The 24,713-nt window shown below is 41.3% G+C and overlaps 1 non-coding gene across 1 annotated transcript; it reads right to left on the bottom strand.

Moving 5' to 3' along the window:
• Positions 1 to 13,475: 13,475 nt before the first annotated feature.
• TRNAC-GCA (transfer RNA cysteine (anticodon GCA)) lies at positions 13,476 to 13,547 on the bottom strand. Its single transcript has one exon. It is a non-coding gene; the product is annotated as a tRNA-Cys (tRNA).
• Between the last annotated feature and the right edge of the window lie 11,166 nt (positions 13,548 to 24,713).

Here is a 24,713-nt window from a genome sequence, read left to right as displayed (position 1 = left end):
AATTCTGTCTGCCAAATTAAATATTGATTTAGTGTATATTGTCTCAATACTAGTAAGCAGAAGGCTTTAGAAGCAATTTGTTTTTGCTTTTTAGGTGCATCTTCACTGTCTTGCCCCTGAGTTACATTGACTCTAGTTTAGTGCCACAATTTGGTCCACAGGGAACTTAGCCATTATCCCATAGGACACCACAGTGTGCCTACATATCGATAGTATTCTTCTAGGACCCAGAGAATACCAAATATAAACTAGTCTAGATGCTCTGATAAGTCACAAGAGTGCCAGGGAATGGGAGAAAAATTGCATAAAATAACAAGTACCTGACACCTTAGTGAGGTTTCTGGGTATCTAGTGGGTTGGGGATTGTCAGGTTACTCCTATCATGTGAATGATGAATTGGTAAACATTGCCCTAACCCTTCCCACAGCCATCATTAACACTAAGAGAGAGGCATAGTATTTGATAAGCCTCTTTGCTTTGGTGGGGTGGGGGGAAATTGCCTACACTACATTTGTTTGTACTTTCTCAGCCCATTTATAGGTGTTGGAAAGGATATGGAGAAATTGGAGCCTTTGTGTGCGAGAATTAAGTGGGGCCAAGAACAGGGGAAGACTCTCTAGCTGGGTCACTTCTGCCATTTGATTCTAATACCCAATAGATCTCAGTGTTCAGTGTCTGTGGCCACTCAGGATACTGAAAGGGACCTGTGACAAGCCAGGACGGGACAATCACCAGGGAGGATTGCAAATTCTTGGTACAAATCAATGCCTTATTCAGCAAGTGGCAATTCTCCTTCAGAGAAAGAGTTTTTGTCTTGAAATTAGACCAGGTAGATCTTGGATTGGAACCAGTGTTACGGGCGGGTTTTTCTTCTTAGAGCTCCCAAGATGGTGGCGGGTGGCTCCCAAGATGGGATGGGCTGCTCCCAAGATGGCAGCACACCTTTTGTTCTCTGACCTGAGGTTCTTGGCCTCACAGATTCCAAGGAATGGAACCTTGGGCCATGTGGTGAGTGTTATAGCTCTATTAGAAGCTGTGGGTCACAGAAGAGAACCATGGAACCCACCGACTAGTGTTCAGCTCAACTAGGACGAAGTCGGGCACTTAGCTGTGCAGGAACAATGGCGAGCCTTTAGCCCAATCAGGAGCGGCAATGGGCACCTCGCTGGATCAAGAGTGCAACGCACACCTGCTGGATCCAGAAGGGTGGAAGTCAACGGCGGGTCTGGGACGGCAGCAAACAGCAGTGGTGGACAGCAAGTGAAAGCTCAGCTCGAGCCGTAACAAACACAGACCAGAAGAGTGCAGTTGCAAGATTTAATAGAGTGAAAACAGAGCTCCCATATAAAGGAGGGGACCCAAAGGGGGTTGCTGCTCCCTGCTCGAATGCCTGGGGTTTATATCCTGATCATTGTCCCTCCCCCTGTGCTCTCAGGCAATATGTGATTTGACTATTTCTTTACCTCCTACTTTTAGCCTAATTTGTATTTTAGTGAGCCCTCTTTACTACCTGATTGGTCGGGTGTAAGCTGAGTTACAAGCCCCGTGTTTAAAGGTAGATGCTGTCACCCTCCCCAGCTAGGCCTAGGAAATCCAGCTGGTCCTGTCTCTCAGTACCCCCTCTCAACAGGAAAACCCAAGTGCTGTTGGGGAGGTTGGCCACCGACAGCTCTTAACTGCTTCCTGCTGAATTGGGGCATAGTAAGGGTCTTGCAGTTGAGGTTTCCTCAGGAGGGGTGCCTTCGATGTCATCAACATTGGAGCATGGGCTAGCAGGCCGGTCCAGGGGTCCGTGGTAGATCTTAGTCATGGACTGCATCTGGGGCTCCATTTGAAAAACCATTTGTAGTTTTACACCTTTGATTCTGGAAGAGACAAACTTAACAAGAAAGTTAAAGATACAGGGATTGAAATGTATGGCCTGCAGTGCAGGGGATTATTTCTTTGGCATACTTTGCAGGCCTTGACTATCTGCTTGATAGTTTTGAAAAGTCCTGGTCCAGTAAATAATGATTTGGCCATCCAATGGGTGCTATCAATGCCTAAGTGAAAGGTCTGGTGAAGGGTTTTAAGTAATTTCCATTGGTTAGCTGCAGGCAAAAGTATTTTTCCTTCTTCGGTGGCTAGCCATCCTGAGGGGAGGAAACTATGTCCTCGTGAGGTTCCCCATTCTGTTTCTTCTGCTGAGTACTGGGGCTTGGTTTCCTGGAGGGGATTACCCCATACTAGGGGTCCTTCTATAAGCATTTCTAATGGAAGGTCCCACCTTGCGGCTCTTTTGGCTTCAATATCCGCTTGGTGGTTCCCTTCTATTTCCCTTTCCTTTCCTTTCTGATCACCCTGGCAGTGTAAGACTGCCACCTCTTTAGGTTTCTGTACAGCCAATAAGAATCTCCTAATGGCTTCCTGATGTTTGATAGGTGTTCCCTCGGAAGTTAGGAATTCCCTTTCTCTCTATATTGCTGCGTGGGCATGGAGGACTATGTAAGCATACTTAGAGTCTGTATATATATTTACCCTTTTTCCTTCTCCTACGTTCAGGTGTATAATGGCCCCTGCTTTTGCTAGAATGTCTCTCCCTAACAAAGGAGTGGGGCTTTCAGGCGTAATTAGAAAGGCATGTGAAAAGAGTAAAGTTCCCCAGTCACAGCTTAGGGGCTGGGAGAAGTATCTAGTGACTGCTTGTCCTAGGACCCCTCGGATAGTGACCGATCTGGAAGATAGTTGTCCAGGACAGGACAGTAAGACTAAGAAGGCTGCACCAGTGTCTAGGAAACAGTTAACCTCCTGGCCCTCAATGGTCAAGCATACCCGGGGCTCTGTGAGGGTGATGGCATGGGCTGGCACTTGCCCCAGGCACCCTCAGTCCTGCTGCTGGATCATCTTGTTAGTGGCTTCTGACTCAGAGGACTTTCGTCCCCTGAGGCAGTGGGCTTTCCAGTGATTCCCTTGTCAGAGGACCTTCATCCCCTGGGGCAGCGGGCCTTCCAGTGATTCCCTTGTCAGAGGACCTTCGTCCCCTGGGGCAGTGAGCCTTCCAGTGATTCCCTTGACATAAGGGGCATGGACGAGGAGGCGGCTTTTTTCTATTTGGACAATCTTTTTTAAAGTGTCATTGCAAACCACACTGGAAGCAAGCCCTATTAGGCATTCGATTTGCCCAGCCTTTCCCTGTTCCAGAGTCTCCAAAGTCCGCTTTCCTGAGGGCCGTGACTAAAGCGGTGGCCTTCTTTTTATCCCATTTGTCCTGTTCCACCTGCTCCTCCTGATCTCTATTATAAAAAACCGAGGTTGCCAAGTTCAATAGGATTTCTAAGTTTTGCTCTGGGCCTAAGGCGGACTTTTGAAGTTTTTTTCTAATGTCTGCAACTGGCTGAGTGACAAACTTACCCTTTAAGATTAGTTGGCCTTCAATAGAATCAGGTGACAAAGAGGTATGCTTCCTCAATGCCTCCCTTAGTCTCTCCAGAAAGGCGGTAGGATTTTCTTTCTTTCCCTGTGTTATAGTGGACATCATTGAGTAATTCATAGGCTTCTTCCTAGTTTTCCTCAGTCCTTCCAGCATGCAAGTTAGCAAATGTCTGCGGCACCAATCTCCATGTTCTGATTCTGCATCCCAGTGAGGGTCTGCACTGGGAACTGCCTGCTGGCCTGTAGGGAATTGTTCTCTTTCCTGTGTTGTCATCTTATCCTTGACCTGACTGAGATACCAGAGATCGCCAAACTCTTGGGCTGCAGTTTTGGCGGCACTTTTCTCATTTGGGGTTAGTGTCTGATCTAGCAGTAACATTATATCTCGCCATGTCAGATCAAAGGATTGTCCTAACCCTTGTAAAACATCAATATAGCCATCAGGGTTATCTGAGAATTTACCTAGGTCTATTTTAATTTGCCTCAAGTCTGACAGGGAAAAAGTTACATGCACTCTGACTGGGCCGAATTCTCCAGAATGCATCTTAGGGGCGTTTTTCTTTTCAGGGGAATGTTTCCCATCTGAAAAAAGAACATAGGGATGCCAGCACCCCTAGTCATTTTCTGATGAGCATTAGTCCTATAGCATCCTCTGTGGTCCTAATGCTTATTCCTTTCCAGGGTGCGTAACCACCCATGGACCTCTGCTTATCAGATTAGTTACGCTCACTGATGTAGCAGTCTGCACCCCTTTTCTTGCCTTTCTTGACCACAAAGAAAGGGATCCGGGCTGCTGGATTCTAGTGATCCTTAACCAGCGTGCCCAACGTTGCCTTTGTGCTCAGGGGTGAGTCCTAGAGCTGGGCTGGGTTCCTGAGTATTTTGTAACAACCCAGCTGCCCCATCAAGATGCATTCCCATAAACAACAGTTCTTATGCAAATTCATTTCAGGAGGATTTAGGTAACCTTTTGAGTCAGGATTGAGAGAGTTTTTTTGATTCTGTAAGTACTTTAAGGCTAGGCTGAGTGCAAACAGCTTGCACAGACCAATTATTGGGCAATTCTCCTAACTCTGCTTCCACAAGCATCTCCTTATCAATTACTGAATACCCATTGTGGTTTTTTTCTCAATCACCCGGGAGAAACCATCTATCATCCTGTCCTGAAGGGAGTTCCTCCTAGGTCTGGTTGGAGCTTTGTATGGTAATTAAGATTTAAATCCTCTGTTAGGAAATCTGCTGGGTTAAGGGAATTTTCAGTGGTTAGTGTTAAATCGCCTTTTTCTAACAGAATAGCCCCATACTTTAAGATTTTTGAGTTAGTAAGCTACCTTTTTGCTTTTTTGACTTAGGATAGCTCTGAACTGGTGAGGTGTGCTCACAATGAGGTTTCCTCTAAAGGTTATTTTTCTACTTTTAACAATGCAGTTGCCGCTACCAACTGAAAGCATTTGGCCCATCTGCGGGTTACTGGGTTAAGGATTTTTGATGGGAAGGCTACGGGTTGTCAGCGGCCTCAGTGCTTTTGAGCTATGCCCTTGTTTACACTGACAACAAGGTGGTATTGGAGTGTTATAGGGTCACCGAGAAGACCTTCAATTATTAACTATAGGTTTTAAATTTACCCTGGCTTTTAAAGGAATAGGGTACACTGGTTTTTTTTTCTTTACTACTTCTATTTTTCTCTTTGTTTCTCTCTTTGACTTTCTGTCTCTCTGACTTTCTGTCTCTCTCTTTGACTTTCTCTCTTTGACTCCCTCTCTCTTTCTTTGTCTCTCTCCTCTGTCTCTCTCTTCTCTTTCCTCTCTCTTTCTCTCCTCTCTGTCTTTGTAGATGGATTTTGGAAACACAGTGGAAGGACATTTGCTCATTGCCCCCATTTGCCACTATAGGAATATGTGCCTCCCTTTAATTTACTCAATTCATTTTCATCCTGATCTATTATGTTGTTGTAGATCCAGTTCCAGTTGTTAAAGTACTGGGTTATCAGTTCTAAGGCCCTGGAAAGGGTGGTGGGGAATGGGTCCCACATAACTGCCCATGTCAAGAGCTGTATGCCTAAATTGGGAGGGACACCAGGGACAAGACTCCCTGGGTTCATAGCGTAGGTTCCTAAGGACACAGCCTAGAGCTTCCTTGGATCCCTTTGGAGATAAAACCTGCTCTAATACTTGGGAGAGGAAGTGAAAGTCTGAAGCATTGGTATCTAGGAGGCAGGGATTGGAGGAAGTAGAATCAGAGGTAAGGAGAATTTTGGGGCTACACTTTCAAGAAAGTCATGGTCAGGACCCAGGAGGTATGGGTCAGAAGGAGAGATAGGGGCACATGCATGGGCAACTGTTGAGTAGAGACTTCTGGCTGCACCGTGATCTCGATTGGCCAATACCAGGAGTTCGGGATGACAGCTTTCTGCCTCTAGTCGACCCTCGGCTTCCCCAGGAAAATTGTGAAAGCAGAAGCTGGTTCCAGGCAGACCAATGCTCCCAACCCATAAGGGTTGGGGGTTGTTAGAAAGCCTTTTCCCAGGAAGCCTCACACCTGAGTCTTTAGTCTGGTGGCCACGCTAATTGTTTTTAACTGGCCAACAGGTGCCTGGCATTTTCCTCCAATTCTAAGGAAGGATAGGATGGAATAGCAAGCAAAAGTGGTCTGATATTACTCACCACTTTGGAGAATCCCCGTACAGGCCACCAAATGTTACCGGCGGATCTTTGTTCTTAGAGCTCCCAAGATGGGGCAGGCTGCTCCCAAGATGGCAGCAAGCCTTTTGTTCTCTGACCTGGGGTCCTTGGCCTCACAGATTCCAAGGAATGGAACCCTGGGCCATGTGATGAGTGTTATAGCTCTATTAGAAGCCATGGGTCACGGAGGAGAATGTGGAACCCAGCGAGTAATGTTCAGCTTGATTAGGATGAACCCGGGCACTTAGACATGAAGGAACAATGGCGAGCCTTTAGCCCAGTCGGGAGTGGCAATGGGTGCCTTGCTGGATCAGGAACGCAGCAGATACCCTGCCAGATCCGGAGGGGTGGAAGTCAGCAGCAGGTCTGCGATGGTGGCAAACAGCAGCGGTGGACGGCAAGTGGAAGCTCAGCTCAAGCCATAACAAACACGGACCAGAAGAGTGTGCAGTTGCAAGATTTAATAGGGTGAAAACAGAGCTCCTATATGATGGGAGGGGACCCAAAGGGGGTTGCCCCCCAAAGGGGTTTTGCCCTGGAGTGTTTTATTCTTGGGGGAATAATTTATTATTTGGATTATCAAGGAAATATACTTTCAATGTAAATACTAATAACATAACTTCTTTGAATCTCTCTAATGTGCCTCACAGGATTTAACAATATGTAAAATTACATATTACAAAGATTAAAAACTTAGGAAACACAAATAAGCATCAAGAAAAAAGTAAAATTACCTGTAATGCCACAAGCTAAACAAGTGTTTATATTTTGATGCCTATTCATCCAAACTTATAGTTAAGAACCAAATCTCTTCCTGGGGGAAAAGTTCAGCTAATCACTAGCTGCTTGGTGGTCTCCTGTCAGGCTTTCCATCTCTTTGTCCTCCTGTATTCACTTAGAAATAATCCTACTCCTTTCCTAAAAATAAAAAAGGAAACAGGAGCTAAGGAATTCAGTTTTATCATCAGACATTTTCACTTGTTGCTTTCCTATTTCTACCCAAAATAATTCTTAAAACCACATTTGTATAATTTTCTTTCAGGTTGGATGAAGGAGTTTGTGTCATGCCAAAGAAAGCTAGAAAAGCCAGTTTAAAAAGGCAATTCACATTTTAAAAGCATCAGAGAGTTGCAGAAGCAGCAAGGACTAGAAGAACTAAAATTCCAGAGAGGGGAGAACCTTTTGGAAGTGAGTTGTTGGACTGCAGTCACATTTTACCTGGGAACATTTTCCAATCTTGGGTGCAGGCTGATAATCTGCCTTAGTTCCAAGCATAGGGCTGCTGCTGAGGTACTGGAAACCCAATGAAACTTTTGTTGGTCACTCAGCGTTGCTGTGACAAGACTGTAGACTTGGGGGACATTAAACATATAGCTGTTTTTTTTTTACCTCTAGACATTTTCAGAATTCTAAAACTATGTGGGACAAGGGGTTATAAAATTAAGGAAAATCTCTGGTAAAAAGAACAGAATTTATAACAATTTCATGGTACTAAGAAGATGAAAATTCCTGGGGTAGAGAAAGGGGAAAGAACACACCAGGAGAGAATGAAAGTCCTGAAGAAAGTAGTGAATTGACACTGAGGATCTGCAGCCACTGTTTTCTCTGGGACACTTGCCAATTCTAAGCCCAGCTAGAGGCTCAGCTCCCAATGTTGGCACCAGCATACAGGTATCAGGAAATAGGAACACCAAAGCAGCTTTTGAACAGATGTACAATGCTGGAGCATAAAAATGGAGACTTTAGAGTCCTTAAATACATAGCTGGTTTCACTCCTCAAGAAAATTGCTGAGTTTTGAAGCTCCATGAAGCAAGAATCTAGAAATATAAGCCCAAACTCTCTAAAAACAAGAGTGGATTTCTCTCTATTTGAGGGTTGAGAAGACAAAGACCTGCCAGGTTTTTTATTGCAAACCTGGTAGGGCAACACTCAAAAAGTGGGACAAGTCACAGATAGAAGGAGCATTACCAAAATTACATATTCATTTTTCTTAGCAGGAGAGACCACCATTTCCTTACTGGTTTAAAATCATCAGCCCTCCACTCTACCTTCTTTCAGAAAAGAAGAAGCAGAAGCAGAAGAAGGAGGAGGAGGAGGGAGCAGGAGGAGCAGGAAGAGAAGGAGGAGGAGGAGGGTGAATTTTGTCTAGTAGACAATTTTATTGAGAGCCTTTATTCTTTTAATACACAATGTCTGGCATTCAATAAAGATTACTAGGTATATCAAGAGTCAGAGAAATATGAACAAAACCAAGAGAAAAACAGACAGTAGAAGCAAGTGATCTAGATATCATAGAATTTAAAATAACTTTGATAATATATTTAGGAAAACAGGAACATAGAAAAAATGTGAGAAAAGTGTGAATTTCATGTTCTAATCTGTAAAAAAAATATTCAAAGGAAATTCTAAAACAAAAATTACAATATTTAACATTAAAATTTTAATACGTGCATTTAACAGAAACTTAGTCACAGTGGACCACTGGATTAGTGAACAGAAAAACAAATCAACAGAAAAATATCTAAACTGAAGCACAGAAAGGTAAAGAATGGATGAAAAGAAAAGGAAAATAGGATATAAATGGGAAACAGTTAAAAGTTCTTACATGTCACTGAAATTCCAAAAGGAGGTAAGAAAGTGAATGAAGCAAAACCAAGATGTGAAAGGATAATTGACAAGCATTTTCCAAAACTAATGAAAAATATCAACACACTTATTTAAGAAATTCAGTTAGTCAAAAGGAAATAAAAACAAGGGAGAATATTAACACTGTCTGTAGGTGATGGAGGAAAAGACAGAAGACAAAACATACAAACAAAACCAAAAGAAACCATGTCTAGATATGTTTTAAAAACCGATTTTTAAAGAGAGAGGAAGACGCCAGGCGCGGTGGCTCACTTCTGTAATCCTAGCATTTTGGTAGGGCCGAGGTGGGCAGATCACTTGAGGTCAGGAGTTCAAGACCAGCCTGGCCAACATGGTGAAACCGCATCTCTACTAAAAATACAAAAATTAGCCAGGCCTAGCATTTTGGTAGGGCCGAGGTGGGCGGATCACTTGAGGTCAGGAGTTCAAGACCAGCCTGGCCAACATGGTGAAACCCCATCTCTACTAAAAATACAAAAATTAGCCAGGCCTGGTGGCACGTGCCTGTAATCCCTGCTACTTGAGAGGCTGAGGCAGGAGAATCACTCGAACACAGGAGGTGGAAGTTGCAGTGAGCCAAGATTGTGCCACTGCACTCCAGCCTGGGTGACAGAACGAGACTTCCTCTCAACGAAAAATTAAAAAAAAAAAAAAGAGAGAGAAGAAGAGAAATCTGAAAAAGCAGTCTGTAGGGAAAAAAAATCAAATTTTACAATTAACAGATGATTTGCCAAAAGAAATTATGGGAGCCAGGTGACATGAAACAATATTTTTACAGTGCTGAAAGTAAATAACCCAATTACTTTAAATAATATAAAAGTATTTAAAACTCCAATTAAAATATAAAATTTTCAGACTGAATGAGAAAACAAAACCACACTATAAGTTGCTTAGATGAAGCTTAAGTGTAGGGTCACATATAGCAGAAAGTGAAAGTATAAATAAAAATATACCATAAAAACAATAACCAAAGAGGCTAGTATAGCAATATTAATATGATGCAAAATAGACTTTAACTTGATAAGAGTTTCTACAGACAAAGGGGATATTTAAAAATGATAAGGAGGTCAATCTAGCAGGAAGCTATTATAATCCCAAATCTGAATGCACCTAAAAATATAGTGTGAAAATAAATAAAACAAAAATGGATAGAACTAAAAATAGAAATAGACATATCCTTAATCATAGTGGCAGATTTTAATGCACCTTTTTCTGTAGCTAATAGGACAGGCAAATAGAATGTTGCTAAGCATATGAAGAATCTGAATAACACAACCAGAAAATATGACCTATTTGATATATAATGAACAGTGCACCATACAATAGCACATTTTATATTTTTTAATGCACACAGAACATTTATCAAAATTAACAATATTTGGTGATATAAAGTAAGTTGCCACAAATTTGAGGACTGAAATCATAGAGAATGTTTTCGGACCATATTGTAGCTGAATTAGGCTAAGTTATGAGAAACAGAAATAACTAGAAATCCCCAGCCTCTTGGAAGCCAAACAATACACTTCCAAATAACCTATAAACAAAAGAAGAGATCAAAATAGAAATTAGAAAGTATCTTGAACCAAATGTTAACAAAGATATAACAAATCAAAATTCATGTGGTACAGGTAAAGTAATGAATTCATGCTCTTTTTTGTTTGTTTGTTTGTTTGTTTTTTGAGATGGAGTCTCACTCCCATCGTGCAGTGGTGTGATCTTGGCTCACTGCAACCTCCACCTCCTGGGTTTAAGTGATTTTCCTTCCTCAGCCTCCTGAGTAGCTGGGATTACAGGCATGTGCCACCATGCCAGGCTAATTTTTGTATTTTTAGTAGAGACAGGGGTTTCGCCATGTTGGCCAGGATGATCTCAAACTCCTGACCTCAGGTGATTCACCTGCCTCAGCCTCCCAAAGTGCTAGGATTACAGGCATGAGCCACCACACCCGGCCAAAACTCATACTCTTAACTGATCAGATTATCTGATATTTAGCCTTATTTTTCTTATATCAGATAACTGATAACTGAGTATCGGATATCTGATATTCAGCCTTTTTTCTTTTCTTATATCTTCAACTAATAGTATGATTTTTAACAAGCATTATATCTATGCTTATATCTAAATATCAAGAAGAAACCCAGCAATTTAACCTTAAATTAAAAAAAAATACATAGCAAACATCAGAGGAGACATCAATGGAATAAAAAACAATCATACAATCAGAGAAAAGCAACAAAGCCAAAAGTTGATTTATTGGAAATAATAAAACCAATAAACTCTAGAAACACTTAGTGCCAAGGCTGTTTCTCTTATCACAAAGTTCAACTTATTTTGGATAACAAGCAGAAAGGATAGGCCACCATAGGCACTCAAAATGAGAAATATGAAATGTGTGTGTATGCACATGGGTTAACTGTTAGAAAAAAACTTTCTGGATTATTGGAAATATAGAAATATATATATATATACATGTAGGTAGAATTTGTTAAGTAGAACCCATTCTGTAGTGTTCTTGTTAACTAATCAGGGAGAACCATTGAACTTCAGCATTTTATCCTCCCTGGCACGATTATCTCAGGAACAGAAAAATATCCCAACAAAGGCTAATGTGAGAGTAGAGTGTGGCAACTTCTTCCAAGTTTGAGAAGTTCTCCTGACATCTTCCAAAAATTCCCTGCAGCTATCACTGAAGTAGCAATTCATAACACAAGAGATGCGGAAATGTGAAACCAACAAGAATTGCAGATTGGCAATTCTGCCTTTTCATTTTTCAGCAATCTCAGTTACTCAGCAGCAAGAGCTGAGTGTTTTGGTGTAGTCGTGGGGACATCTGCACATTCCATCTGTGTCTGGAGAATGCTTTGTAGACATCTGAGCTTTCCATTGTATGTCTTTGAGCTTCCTAACGTTGTCAGACTTGGCTGGGCCCTTCTCACTGCTCTGTAACAACAGCTGGTCTCTAAAAGTTTTGTCCTTCAGTGGAACTTTATTCCAAGAAGAAATGACCCTTGAAATATTTAACAACAGCTACAGCAGAGACACTGACCAATCAGAATGCATGCCAGCCATAAGCAACCATTGAATGCCTACCAGGTGAGTAAGCAGCCTTGAATCCAGGTGATCAATTACTAAGTTACTTTATCCCTGAGACCCTTGGGCTCCCAGATTGTCAAACCTGAACAATCAACTAGGTTTCTACTTTCTGCAATCCCAATAATGACAGAAAGTCCATCCTACACTCACCCCATTTTCTTTAGGATCCTTTTTCTGCAACCCTCTCCAATTGCAATTTTTATATCTGTCTAGGTACATCGTTACAGAAACTGGTTCTGTCCAGTGAAACAGATGAGATGGCCATTGTCCATGTGTCAGGGAGCCTGGGCTTCTGAAGTAGGGGGGATCCAGGGGGACCCAGGCAGCCTGGCTCTCAGGAAGTCACACTGGTTAGGAAACTGTCTGACTGTGCCTGAGCTCTGCCAGCCCAGGAATGAATGCTAAACTGTCTCTGCCTGTACAAGTCACTCAGTCTGCATGCATTGTGCCAGTTGGTGGCACTGGGTGGCCGGAAGTGCCAGGAAGACAGAGAGAAAGTGGCTTTTTCCTTCAGCTTCGGGTGCTGCAAGCAGAGCCATGTCTTCCACTGTGCCTCACACAACTGGGGATCCTCAAAATGTGGACAAAGGGTTCACAGGGTGGGGAAGAATAGGAAGAAAAAAAAGAAAACACAAGAGAAATACTCACCAAAGAAAAGCAAGACAAGACTGATCAGGCCTGCAGAGCAGATCTGGGCAAGTCACATGGGGCAGCAGGAAAGTAGAGAGGAGCATGGGACAAACCGACCTCCTTACCGTCTTGTCCTCCTTGCAGGCAGAGTCAACTGCAGGGGCCTCAGGAGGTGAAAGGAAACTGTTTTTGAATACTCTGGTCAGTATGGGAAGAAATTAGTGTAGGTAGGGAACATATGAATTTGAGTCAGGGACCTGTGGATCATCAATCAAATGCTTTACTCAAAAACAACTAGTGTTGCCTTGAGCATGCTTCAATTCTGAACTTTAATGCAGGGAGTCGAGTAATCACTCATGGCCCGCCACCACCCCTAGCTGACTGTGCCACTGCAATTGGTCACCCTCCTACCATGCCCACAGCTTCATTCTGACATCCCCCACCTTCCCACGCTCTCCCACCTCTACACACCTGGCCACTGCCTATGCCTGCAGCTCAGCAGCCCACATGCCCTCAGTGATGGGCTGAAGGCAGGCACTAGCTTGAACATCACTGATGCTTCCCACTGGGATGTGGTTTAGAATGATAAGTTGTTGTAAGTTCCAAAACAATTTTCCAGCCACTTAGAATTATTGGATGTTAGAACAGGTATTAACAGGGGATTATGGCCCAAATGACCCCCAAAAGTAGAAGTTCTCTGATTCCTCTTCAGTCCTACTAAATTGGAATTTCTAGGAAGTAATCTGTATTTTTGATATGTTTGTCAGTAATTCTGATGCAAAGTCAGACTGGGTGACCTCTAATTCATGCTGTCCTGCCATAATATAAACTTGAAAGAAGAGCAGCTAATTAGAACTTCTGAAACACATGCAGATTATTAGTGACTTGAGCATGACTTGTGCCAGAAAAATGAAGTCACCTGAGAAAATGGACACAAGCTATACGAAGGACAGTGGTGAGGATGACAAGCAAGCCTAACATCAGAGAAAGAGAACCCACAGCTAAGTGGTAGCAGGGGGCACCCAGATTTGAACTGGGGACCTCTTGATCTGCAGTCAAATGCTCTACCCCTGAGCTATACCCCCTTGCCTGGTAGACATTCCTCCTTAGCATATTTCACCTGTGTCACCACACCCAAGGATTCTATAGTGCACTGTAAATTGTATTAATTCCTGGCCAGCTTATGGAAATTGGCAGCCCTACCACAAATGACTAGAGACTGCTCTTCAGGCCATGAGTTCACTCCACTCCCCAAAGAACCTCCTGTCACTTGTCTAATGGCATCTTTCTACCTTGTAGCCACAACCTGAACTCCTTCAACTGAGGTCTCCTCCCATTCCCTTACTCAGTACCTGATGGGAGTAGGGGTTGGGGGAGAGACAGGTGTAAGAATCAAGGCTATTTTCACAACAATATGTCATAATAAATCATCCCAAAATTGGCTGCATGAAACAATAAGCATGTATTCTCATGCTCATAGGTCAGCAGCACGGATGCCAATCAGCTGATATAGGCTGTGCTTGACCTGGTGTATCTGCTTCAAGCTGTGGGTCCATCTGTGCTTGGTTTCTGTCTGAGCTGGGCTCAGATCTGCTCCATGTGTGTTCCTTCTATGATCCCGGGTGGAGGAGTAGCAGCTAGCAAGGGGACACTTTTCTTATGATGACAGCAGAAATGCAAAGGGGTAGGCCCAACTATGAAAGCAGCTTTCAAGCCCCTATTTACATTACATGTGAGAACATCTCAATGATCAAGGCCAGTCACAAGACCAAGCTGTAACTCAAGAGCAAGAAAGCATCTTTCACCTCCAGTGGGAAGATCTGAAAAGAAGGTGAAGGCCACAGATGCAGAAATAAGTCAACATTCAGGGCCAACAGTTTCATCTACCATGAACTGCCCTTTTGGTCATAATTACTTACATCTCTCCCACATGCAAAATATACACACCTCTATCCCATGGTTCTCAAAGCCTCATTCAATTAGACAAAGTCCAAGCTCTTGTGATCTACATTAAATCAGATGAGGCTTCTCTTGACTCAAAGATCTGTGAACTCAAAAGAGAAAATTTCTACCCATTGAACGCCTCAAGTACAATGATGGTAGAAGAACAGAATTATTGCAATAAACATTTACATTCAAAGATCGGACAAAATGGAAAGCATACACAGTCACAGAAACTGGTTCATGGAAACTAAAATGCTGAGAGTGTAGAAAATGGTGGATGGAAGAGAAGACCAATGTGCAGCTCCCACTTGGACAAAGAGAACAGCATGTGGAAATTCACATCATGAACTTTTGCTCCAAGAACCACAATAGGATCACACCAGGAAAACCAAAAGAACTCACAGACCCTTTTAAAGAAGCAGCTTGCTGCTGAAAACTATGAGATAGACAAAAAACTGTGAGTTCCCAATGTATGAGTGGGGAAGGTCTGCCTCTGAACACACATCTTCACTGTGGAACCTAAAAACCCAGATCATGGGAGTAGGATTTAACCTTACATAGAGCTGAAATGGATTTAGGGAGCTAAGCAAAATATAAAAGTAGAAGAAGCAGTAAGAAGGGCCCTGTAGGTACTCCCAGACTCCAGCTCAAGCCCAGGGAAGCCATTCCTGACTTTATCTTACAGGGGTCCTTGGGGAAGGCAGAGAGCAGAATTAGGGAGGGGCTACAGGGTAAAAGAAGCTTCTAGTAGAGCTTTGTAATAATTTCAACTGAGCACGAATTTTCCTGAGCAGAATCCAGTGGATGAATGAGATGTGTTGGTATGAGTACAGGAGCTGCAGCTGACATCATGGGCAGACAGGGAGGGATGAGGCCTGAAAGCCCTGCTTGCTTTCTCAGTGGGGAGGCGTGTAGCCTGAAGCAGGATCGCAGCCCTGTGTGTCAGCTGCCTGGATATAAACTCGGTGCTGTTGGCGGGGCATGGAGGGAGTGAGACTGGCCTTGCTGACTGCATGGGATCTGGGTGAGGCCTGTCACTGCTGGCTTTCTCCCACTTCCCTGGCAACCTGTATAATGCAGCAGAGACAGCCATAATCCCCCTTGGAACATAACTCCGTAGGCCTGAGAACCACTCACCCTATGCCCTACAGTGACTGCAGCAAGCCCCGCCCAAGGAGTATCAGAGATCAGACCCGCTTAACACTGCCCCCACCTGGTGGTTTTCCTTTACCCACCCTGGTAGCCGAAGACAAAAGACATAAGCTCTTGGGAGCTCTATAGTCCCACCAATCACTGGGAAACTTGAATACTTATCCTGGCCAATTTAGGGCAAGCTTATATTCGCCTTCTACTATCACAACTGGTGCTCTATTGAAAGCACCACCTCCTGGCTAAATGCCAAACAACTCAAGCCATTACAGTAATGTATAACAGAGCATCCCTCACCAAAGGAGAAAACAACAGTTAATTCCACTGCCAGTAACATCCTGCCTAACCAGAGGTCCTGAGTCTGTCCACATGACAGCTTTACTGCTAGCACAACCAACATTTAAGAAAATCAGTGCATTAAATGAAACTATGACCAAGGACTCTCACAGAGTCCATTTCATTCCCCTGCCACCTCTACGAGAGCAGGGTGCTGGTATTTGCAGCTGGGAGACCTGAAGATGGCTCGCATCACAGGACTCTTTGCAGACATTCCTCAGCACCAGCCCAGAGCCTGGTAGCCCCACTGGGTGGCTAGACCCAGAAGGGCAATAACAATCACTGCAGTCCAGCTCTCAGGAAACCCCATCTGTAGGGAGAGGGGGAGAGCACCACATCAAGGGATCACCCCATGGGACAAAAAAATCTGGACAGAAGCCCTTGAATTCCAAATCTTTCCACTGAAACAGTCTATCCAAATGAAAAGTAATTCTGGGAATATGACAAAACAAGGTTGTATAGCACCCTCCAAAGATCACACTAGCTCTCCAGCAATGGATCTAAACCAAGAATAAATCTATGAATTGCCAAATAAAGAATTCAGAAGATTAATTATTAAGCTACTCAAGGAGGTACCAGAGAAAGGTAAAAACCAACTTAAAGAAATTAAAAAAAAAAACCTACAGGATAAGAATGAAAAAGTCTCCAAGAGAAATAGGTATCATGAAGAAAAAATAATGACAACTTCTGAAAATGAAAGACACACTTAGAGAAATAGGTATCATGAAGAAAAAATAATGACAACTTCTGAAAATGAAAGACACACCTAGAGAAATACAAAATACCCTGGGAAGTTTCAACAGTAGACTAGAACAAGTAGAAGAAAGAACTTCAGAGGTCAAAGACAAGGCTTTGGAATTAACCCACTATGACAAAGACAAAGAAAAAAGTATTTTAAAATATGAACAGTCTAGGCATGGTGGTTCATGCCTGTAATCCCAGCACATTGGGAGGCTGAGGCAGGTGGATTACCTGAGGTCAGGAGTGAAACATGGTGAAACCCCACCTCTACTAAAAATACAAAAATTAGCTGGGTGTGGTGGTGTGCACCTGTAGACCCAGCTACTCAGGAGGCTGAGGAAGGAGAATCGCTTGAACCTGGGAGGCAGAGGTTGCAGTGAGCCAAGATCATGCCACTGCACTCCAGCCAGCCTGAGTGACAAAGTGAGACTCCATCTCAAAAAAAAAGGAAAGAAAAGAACAAAACTTCCAGGAAAGTTAGGATTATGTTAAACAACCAAGCTTAAGAATAATTGGTGTTCCTGAGGAAGAGAAATCTAAAAGATTGGAAAACTGATTTGAGGGAATAATCAGGGAAAACTTTCCTGGCCTTGCTAGAGATCTAGACATCCAAATACAAGAGGCTCAAGTAGCACCCAGGAAATTCATCACAGAAAAATCATCACCAAGGCACATATCTAAAGTCTTGACTTATCTAAAGTCAAGACAAAGGAAAGAATCTTAAGAGCTGTGAGGCAAAAGCATCAGGTAAACTATAAAGGAAAGCCTATCAGATTAACAGCAGATTTCTCAGCAGGAACCTTGCAAAACAGAGGGATTGGGGTCCTATCTTTAGCCTCATTAAACAAAAGAAGAATTTTGTGGCCGGGTATGGTGGCTCACGCTTGTAATCCCAGCACTTTGGGAGGCCGAGGCGGGCGGATCATGAGGTCAGGAGATCGAGACCATGGTGAAACCCTGTCTCTACTAAAAATACAAAAAATTAGCTGGGTGTGGTGGTGGGTGCCTGTAGTCCCAGCTACTCAGGAGAGGCTGAGGCAGGAGAATGGCGTGAACCTGGTAGGCGGAGCTTGCAGTGAGCCGAGATTGCACCACTGCACTCCAGCCTGGGTGACAGAGCGAGACTCCGTCTCAAAAAAAAAAAAAAAAAAAAAAAATTTGTATCCAGCAAAACTAAGCTCCATACGTGAAGGAGTGATAAAGTCTTTTTCGGACAAACTGAATGAATTTGTTGCTACCAAGCCAGCACTACAAGAAATGCTAAAAGGAGTTCTAAATCTTGAAACAAAACCTTGAAATACACATCAAAATAGAACCTCCTGAAAGCATACATCTTACAGGTCCTATAAAACAATAACACAATGAAAAAAAAAAGTATTCAGGCAACAACTAACACAATGAATAGAACAGTACCTCACATCTCAGTACTAGTGTTGAATATAAATGACCTAAATGCTCCACTTAAAAGATACAGAATGGCAGAATGGATCAAAAATCCACAAACCAAGTATCTGCTGTCTTCAAAAGACTCGCCTGACACATAAGGATTCACATAAGCTTAAGGTAAAGGGTGGAAAAAGACATTCCATGCAAATGGACACCGAACGCAAGCAGGAGTGGCTATTCTTATATCAGACAAAACAGACCTTAAAGAAACAATGGTTAAAAAAGACAAAGAAGGACATTATATAATGATAAAAGGACTAGTCCAACAGGAAAATATCACAATCCTAATTATATATGCACCTAACACCAGAGCTCCCAAATGTACAAAACATTACTACTAGACCTAAGAAATGAGATAGATGGTAACACAATAATAGTGGGGGACTTCAATACTCCACTGACAGCACTAGACCAGTCATCAAGAGAGAAAGTCAGCAAAGAAACAATAGACTTAAACTATACCCTACAACAAATGAACTTAACAGATATTTACAGAACATTCTACCCAACAACTGCAGAATATACATTCTTTTCGTCAGCACATGGAACATTCTCCAAGATAGACCACATGATAGGCCACAAAACAAGTCTGAATAAATTTAAGAAAATTGAAATTATATCAGTCAAGTATTCGCTCAGGTCACAGTGGAATAAAATTGGAAATTAACTCCAAAAGGAACCCCCAAAACTGTACAGATACATGGAAATTAAACATCTGCTCCTGAATGATCATTGGATGAACAATGAAATCAAGATAGAAATTAAAAATTCTTTGAATTGAATGATGATAGTGACTTATGAAATCCTCTGGAATACAGAAAAAGTGGTGCTAAGAAGAAAATTCATAGCATTAAATATCTACATCAAAAAGTCTGAAAGAGCACAAATAGACAATCTAAGGTCACGCCTCAAGGAACTAGAGAAACAAGAATAAACCAAAGACAAACCCAGCAGAAGAAAATAAATAACAAAGATCATAGCAGAACTAAATGAAATCAAAACAAACAAACAAAAAAATACAAAAGATAAATGAAGCTGGGTGCAGTGGCTCACATCTGTAATCCCAACACTTTGAAAGGCCAAGGTAGGTGGATCACATGAGGTCAAAAGTTCAAAGCCAGCCTGGCCAACATGGTGAATCTCCGTCTCTACTAAAAATACAAAAATTAGCTGGGCATGGTGGCACATGCCTGTAATCCCCGCCACACAGCAGGCTGAGGCATGAGAATCACTTGAACCTGAGAGGTAGAGAAGTCAGAGTGAGCTGAGATTGTGCCACTGCACTCTAGCCTGGGTAACACAGTGAGACTCTGTCTAAATAAATAAATAAATAAAATGAAACAAAAAGCTGGATCTTTGAAAAGGTAAACAAAATTGATAGACCGTTACTGAGATTAAACAAGAAAATAAGAGAGAAGATCCAAATAAGCTCAATTAGAAATGGAATGGAAGATATTACAACTGATACCACAGAAATACAAAAGACCATCCAAGGCTAATATGAACACCTTTATGTGCACAAACTAGAAAACCTAGAGGAATGTGGACAATCCTGAAAATATGTAGCCCTCCTAGATTATGTGAGGAGGAAATAGAAACTCTGAACAGACTAATAATGAGTAGTGAGATTGAAACAGTAATAAAAATAATTTCCAACAAAAAATGTTCAGGAATAGATGGATTTACAGCTGAATTCTATCAGACATTCAAAGAAGAGTTGGTACCAATCCTACTGAAACTATTCCAAAAGATATAAAAAGAGAGAATCTTCCCTAAATCATTCTACAAAGCCAGTATTACCGTAATGCCAAAATCAGGAAAGGGTATAACAAAAAAAGAAAACTACAGATCAGTATCCGTGATGAACATAGATGCAAAAATTCTCAACAAAATACTAGCTAACTGAATCCAACAGCATATCAAAAAGATAATAAACCATGATCAAGTGGGTTTTATACCAGGGATGTAGGGATGGTTTAACATACACAAGTCAATAAATGTGATACCCCACATAAATAGAATTAAAAACAAAAATTGCATGATCATCTCAATAGATGCAGAAAAAGCATTTGACAAAATCCAGCATCTTTATGATTAAAATCCTCAGCAAAATCAGCATAGACACTTTGGGAGGCCAAGGTGGGTAGGTCACGAGGTCAGGAGATCGAGACCATCCTGGCTAACACGGTGAAACTTCATCTCTACTAAAAATACAAAAAATAAGCCAGATGTGGTGGCAGGCGCCCGTAGTCCCAGCTACTCGGGAGGCTGAGGCAGGAGAATGGTGTGAACCCGGGAGGTGGAGTTTGCAGTGAGCCAAGATCATGCCACTGCTCTCTAGCCTGAGCAACAGAGCAAGACTCCGTCTCAAAAAAAAAAAAATCAGCATAGAAGGGACTTTAAGGTAATAAAAGAAATCTATGACAAACCCACAGCCAACATTATACTGAATGGGGAAAAGTTGAAAGCATTTCCCTTGCAAACTTGAACAAGACAAGGATGCCCACTTTCACCACTTCTATTCAACATAGTACTGGAAGTCCTAGCCAGAGCAATCAGAGAAGAGAAGGAAATAAAGGGCATCAAAATCAGTAAAGAGTAAGTCAAAACATCACTGTTTACCGATAATATGATCATATAACTAGAAAACTCTAAAGACTCATCCAAAAAGCTCCTAGATCTAATAAATGAATTCAGTCAAGTTTTGGGATACAAAATCAGTGTACACAAATCAGTAGCACTGCTATACACCAACAGTGACCAAACTGAGAATCAAATCAAGAACTCAACCTCTTTTACAACAACTGCAAAATAAATAAATAAATAAATAACTTAGGAATATACCTAACCGAGGAAGTGAAATATCTCTACAAAACACTGCTGATTTTTTTTCTAGTTCTGTGAAAAATGATGATGGTATTTTCATGGGAATTGTATTGAATGTATAGATTGCTATTGGCAGTATGGTCATTTTCACAATATTGACTCTACCCATCCATGAGCATGGGATGAGTTTCATTTGTTTGTGTCACCTGTGATTTGTTTCAGCAGTGTTTTGTAAAGATCTTTCACTTCCTTGGTTAGGAAGGAGGCGGAGGTTGCAGTGAGCCGAGATTGTACCACTGCACTTCAGCCTGGGTGACAGAGTGAGACCCTGTCTCAAAATATATATATATAAAGAAAAAAAAAGAAGTAAAACCATAGCTTGAGAGCCAAATCCCACCTTCTACCTGGATTTGTAAATAAAGGTTTGAAAAGGGTTACTGAGATATAATTCACATCCTATGCAATTCACCCATTTAAAGTACACAATTTAATAGGTTTTTTGGTATATTCACAGGTATGCGCAACCATCACAACAATTTTAGAGTATTTTTATCACCTCAAAAAAATTTTAAAAATAACCAAAACCCATACTCTTCAGCTATAATCCTATCCTCCCATACTCCCCACCCCCAAGCCTAGGCCATCACATATCTACTTTCTGTCTCTATACATTTCCCTATTCTGTACATCTCCTATGAATGGGATAATAAAATACATGGTCTTTTGTGACTGCCTACTTTCACTTAAACGTAGTGTTTCCATGATTGATCCATATTGTAGTATGTAGCAGGACTTCATTCCCCTTGTGGCCAAATAATATTCCATTGTGTGAATATATGGCTATATTACATTTGGTTTATCCATTCATCAGTTGATGAACATTTAGGATTTTTCTACCTTTTGGCTATTATGAATATTGCTGCCATAAACTTTTTTTGGGGAGTGGGGTACAGAGCCTTGCTCTGTTGCCCAGGCTGGAGTGCAGTGGTGCATTCTCGGCTCACTGCAACCTCCGTCTCCCGGGTTCAAGCGATTCTCCTGCCTCAGCCTCCTGAGTAGCTGAGACTACAGGCGCCCCCCCAACCACGGTTGGCTAATTTTTGTATTTTTAGTAGAGATGGGGTTTCAGCATATTGGCCAGGCTGGTCTTGAACTCCTGACCTTGTGATCTGCCCACCGTGGTCTCCCAAAGTGGTAGGATTACAGGCGTGAGCCACCACACCCGGCCTGCTATAAACTTTTATGTACAGGTCTTTGTGTGAATATTTGTTTTCATTTCTCTTGAGTGTTACAAAATTGTTTTGGTTATTCTGGGTTCCTTGTAATTCCATACAAATTTCAGAATCAGCATGCCAATTTCTACAAAGTCAACTGAGATTCCAATAGCAATTGCACTGAATCTGTAGATCACTTTGATGAGTAGTATCATTATCTTAGTCCGTTGTGGCTGCTATAACAAACTAACATAGACTGGGTGGCTTATAAATAACAAAAAATTATTTCTAGCTGTTCTGGAGCCTGGGAAGTCCAAGATCAAGGCACTGGCAGATTTAATGTCTGATGAGTGCCCACTTCCTGGTTCATAGATGACTATCTTCTCACTGTTTTCTCATGCTGCAGAAGGGGCAAAAGAGGCAGAGGGAGCTCTTTGGGGTCTCTTATAAGGGCACTAATCCCCTTCATGAGGGTTCCATCCTCGTGATCTAAGCACCTCCCAAATGTCCTACCTCAAATACCATCACACTAAGGATTTGGTTTCAACATATGATTTTTTTGGGGGGTAGGGAGGGGGACACAAACCTTCAGTCTATTGCATCATCTTAACAATATAAAGTCTTCCAATTCACAAACATGGAATGTTTTTCTTTTATTTAGATCTTATTTAATCTCTTTGAACAGTGTTTTAGCTCCAGATAATAGGTTTTTTGTAAAATTTATTCTTAAGTATTTTATTATTTTTGATGCTATTGTAAATGAAATTGTCTTGTTAATTTCATTTTTGGATTCTTCATTGTAAGTTTATATAAATAGACATTTTTGTATATTAACTTTATATCCTGCAACATTGTTGAACTCATTTATTAAACAGTTTTTAGTGAATTCCTTAGGATTTGCTATATATAAAATCATATTATCTGTGCATAGGTATAGTTTTACTTCTCCTCCATTGTGAATGACTTTTATTTTTCTTGCTTATTGCCCTGGCTAGAATTTGCAGTAAAATGTTGAATAGAAATGGTAAGAGCAGACATTGTTGTTTTATTCCTGATCTTAGGAGGAAAGCATCCAGTCTTTCACCACTAAGTACAATGTTGGCTGTGGGGTTTTCCAAAGATGCCCTTTATCAGGTTGAGGAAGTTTTCTTATTCCTAGTTTTTGAGTGTTTTTGCCACGAAAGGCTGTTTGATTTTGCTAAATGCTTTTTCTGCATCTATTGAGATGATCATGTGATATTTTTGTTTTGTTCTATGTATATGGTTTATTATATTGATTTTCTTTTTATTATTTTTTAATTTAAAAATTTGTAAGTACACGGTAGGTTTATATATTCATGAGATACATGAGATCTTGTGATACAGGCATTCAATGCACAATAATCACATCAGGGTAAATGGAATAAACATCACCTCAAGCATTTATCGTTTCTTTGTGTTTCAAACAATCCAATTATACTCTTCTAGTTATTTTAAAGTGTACAACAAATTAATGATTGCAGTCTGTTGTACTATCAAATACTAGATCTTATTCATTCCATCTAACTATATTTTTGTATCCATTAACTATCCCACTCCCCCTGCCCCACTATCATTCCTAGCCTCTGGTATCCATCACTTTACTCTCTATCTCCATGAATTTAATGATTTTAAATTTTTTTAGGTCTCACAAATAATTGAGAACATGCAAAGTTTGTCTTTCTGTGCCTGGCTTATTTCACTTAACATATTGACCTCCAGTTCCATCTGAGTTGTTGCAAATGACAGGATCTCATTCTTTTTCATGGCTGAATAGTACTCCATTGTGTATACATGCCACATTTTCTTTATCCATTCATCTGATGATGGACACCTAGGTTGCTTCCAAATCTTGGCTATTGTGTATATTGCTGGATCATATAGTAGTGCTATTTTTGGGTTCCTGAGAAACCTCCAAACTGTTCTCCATAGTGGTTGTACAAGTGTGCCCTTTTCTCCACATCCTCGGAAGCATTTGTTATTGCCTGTCTTTTGTCTGTCAAAACTATAATGAGGTATTATCTTACCCCAGTTAAAATGGCTTATAGACATTTTAACTGGGGTAAGATAATACCTCATTGTAGTTTTGATTTTCATTTTTCTGATGATCAATGATGTTGAGCTGTATCTTTTCACATACCTGTTTGCCATTTGTATGTCTTCTTTAGAGAAATGACTATTCAGAACTTTTGCCCATTTTTCAATTGGATGATTAAATTTTTTAATTGAGTTGTTTTAGTTTCTTATAAGTTTTGGTTATTGATCACTTGTTAGATGGGTAGTTTGCAGATATTTTCTCCCATTCTGTGGGTTGTCTCTTCACTTGTTGATTTTTTCCTTTGCTGGCAGAAGCTTTTTAACCTGATGTGATCCCATTTGTCCGTTTTTGCTTTGATTGCCTGTACTTGTGGAATGTTACTTAAGATGTCTTTGCCCAGTCCAATGTTCTGGAGAGTTTCCTCAATGTTTTCTTATAGTAGTTGCATAGTTTAAGGTCTTAGATTTAAGTCTTTATTCCATTTTGATTTGATTCTTGTATATGGCAAAAGATAGAGGTCTAGTTTTGTTCTTCTGCAT

This window comes from Pongo abelii, chromosome 6, assembly GCF_028885655.2.
Source record: "Pongo abelii isolate AG06213 chromosome 6, NHGRI_mPonAbe1-v2.0_pri, whole genome shotgun sequence".
Classification (NCBI taxonomy): Eukaryota; Metazoa; Chordata; class Mammalia; order Primates; family Hominidae; genus Pongo; species Pongo abelii.
The sequence above is the reverse complement of the archived record's forward strand: the minus strand, read 5'-3'. Positions and strand labels throughout refer to the sequence as shown.